The following is a 3,114-nucleotide window of genomic DNA, read 5'->3' as shown; positions in this document are numbered from 1 at the left end:
CCTAACTGAGCCTTCACATCTCATCCTAACATAAACCTTCTTCTTCCTCTTGACCAGAGATTCCACTTCCTTCATAAACCACGGCTCCCGCGCTCTACAGCTTCCTCCCTGCCTGACAGGTACATACTTATCTAGGACACTCAGGAGCTTTTCCTTGAATAAGCTCCACATTTCTAATGTGCCCATCCCCTGCGGTTTCCTTCCCCATCCTATGCTTCCTAAATCTTGCCTAATCGCATCATAATTGCCTTTCCCCAGCTGTAACTCTTGCCCAGTGGTATACACCTATGCTTTTCTATCACTAAAGTAAACATACAGAAATGTGGTCGCTATCACCAAAGTGCTCACCTACGTCCAAGTCTAACACCTGGCTGGGCTCATTACCCAGTACCAAATCTAATATGGCTTCGCCCCTTGTTGGCCTCCTGCACACACTGGACAAAAAGTGATCCATCTATAGTACTCGTACTATAGTGTTCCCAGTCAATATTTGGAAAGTTGAAGTCCCCATGACAACTACCCTGTCTCTCTCACTCCTATCGAGAATCCTCTTTGCTATCCTTTCCTCTACATCTCTGGAACTATTCGGAGACCTATAGAAAACTTTCAACAGGGTGACCTCTCCTTTCCTGTTTCTAACCTCAGCCCATACTACCTCAGTTGATGAGTCCCCAAACATCCTTTCTGCAACTGTAATACTGTCCTTGACCAACAATGCCACACCTCCCCCTCTTTTACCATCTTCTCTGTTCTTACTGAAACATCTAAATCCTGGAACCTGCAACAACCATTCCTGTGCCTGCTCTATCCATGATAGTTCCAGATATGAGGAACTTCAGTTCTGTGGCTGATTTTCTTGGAGAAGATTAAGAGGCGATTTTCAAATCATGAAGACAACTGCAGGGAGAAACTGTTCCTGTTGGCAGAAGGCCAACAATGGACACCAGTTTAAAACCATAGGGACAAAGCAACCTGAGGAGAAGTACAGTGAATGTTTAGGATCTGGATTGCATTGCCTGACAGTGTAGATTCCAGCATTTTACAAGGAAACTGGATGTTTGTTTGAAGACATAGAATTTGCTTGTTTGTGGGCAATAGTATCAGGTAAATTGCTCCTGCGGAGAGCTAGCATACAGACAGTGGGCTGAATGGATCCTTTTGGCTTATAACCATTTCAAGATTGGATGGGAGGGATCAATTCAAAATTTGCAGGTCACACAAAGCTTGGAAATATTGTGAACTATGAAGAGAATATAGTTCAAAAGGATACAGGAAACCTGGTGGAATAGTAAACAGGTAGAAGATGAAATTTAACACATGGAAGTATGGACAAGAATGAGGAAAGCTAATATAAATGAACGGACACAATTCTAAGGACCCGCAGGAGCAGAAGAACATTAAAGGTAACAATAGTCCATCAAGCTCGAAGTTGGAACTTAATGCCCCATTACCAGAGTTTTGGGTGAGTGCTGGTGTTGGACTGGGCTGGACAATGTCAAAAGTCACGTGACAACAGGTTATAGTCCAACAGGTTTGGAGGCTGGGAAGGGGAGCTCTATGATTGCGCATGACAGTGCATTGTACAGATTCTGCTGCCCTCTCTTCACGTAAGTACAGGGTGAGTGGCCTTTCTGCATGGAGGCCATTGGAGGTCTGTAAATGCCCACTTATTGAGCCACAGTTGGAATTCAATGGAAGACTTACCATTTGAGAGGGAGACACAACAGCAGATCCTGTTGGGGTTACCTGCAGTTTTCTGGGGGAGGGTGTGTGGGCGGGGAGTTGAGGGAGGAAGTACGTGTGAGGTCGGCGTTTGAGCTCTCATGCTCCGATACTCCTTATTGAGGGGACCCACTGAAAGCCATCCCCAATTGCTGTACTGCTCTCCACTGTCATCACATGATCTCCCCTCCCCTGTCCTTGGGAAAACCACCGTACTCTGTTTCTGACTCCAGAGGATCCATCAGCGAACTCCTATCAGCCTGCTGCACCTGGTAGGAGACACAGTGGGCTATCCTGGCCTCTGACTGTCTTGCAAATTTCAGAAGTAGGATAGTCATGCTGGCCTTTTCAGGGCAACAAGAAAATGTCACCGGCAAAGTCCTAGCATCACAGGTCCTGCTGCCAATGAGGCATTTCATTTCACTGGGGACTCCAGATTATTGGCGGGGGCCACTCAAGTTCATTGTGGACTTCAGGATTCACACTGTTAAATCCCACCCAATCGAGTTCCCACACTTGAAGATCCATTAAAGAGGGTTCAGAAAGGATTTTCATGGATGGTTTTAGGAATGGAGGAATTTAGATAGTTTGGTGAAGCTGAGCCAGTCCTGTTCATAGAATAGAAGCTGGAGAGGAGATTTCACAATTATTGAAAACCATGAGAAATTCAGATCAGAAAGTGTTCCCATTTGTGGTAGGGATAAAAACTAGAGGACCCCGTTGAAGGTGCATGCCTGAATGGAATGGAAGCTGACTGAGGAAAAGCCTTTCCACGCAATGGCTGGCTAGATTCTGGAATGCTGAAAATGTGTTGCTGGAAAAGCGCAGCAGGTCAGGCAGCATCCAAAGAGCAGGAGTATCGACGTTTCAGGCATAAGCCCTTCTTCAGGAATTCAGGATTCTGGAATGCACTGCCTGAAGGTGTGATGGGGGCAGATCTCATTTTGGATAATTATTTGGAAAGAAAACATTTGCATGTCTATAGCGAAAAGGCAGGGGGTGAGACCAGGTGTACTGCTCCTACAGTAGACTGGGAGAATCAGGATGGTTTTGGACCTCACTAAAGAGACTTTGTGGAGTGCCTCCGAGATGGATTCTTAGAACAGCTGGTGCTGGAGCCGACCAGGGAGAAGGCAATTCTGGATCTGGTATTGTGCAACGAACCAGAATTGGTCAGGGACCTCGAGGTGAAGGAGCCATTGGGAAGTAGTGACCATAATACAATCAGCTTCAATCTGCAATTTGAGAGGGAGAGGGTACAATCGGAAGTGACAATATTTTAGTTGAATAAAGGGAACTATGGAGCTATGAGGGAGGAGCTGGCCAAAGTTCAATGGTGCAATACCTTAACAGGGATGACAGTGGAGGAACAATGACAGATATTTCTGTGTA

Source organism: Chiloscyllium plagiosum, chromosome 1 (genome assembly GCF_004010195.1).
Source record: "Chiloscyllium plagiosum isolate BGI_BamShark_2017 chromosome 1, ASM401019v2, whole genome shotgun sequence".
Taxonomy (NCBI): domain Eukaryota; kingdom Metazoa; phylum Chordata; class Chondrichthyes; order Orectolobiformes; family Hemiscylliidae; genus Chiloscyllium; species Chiloscyllium plagiosum.
This window is presented reverse-complemented; position numbering follows the sequence as displayed.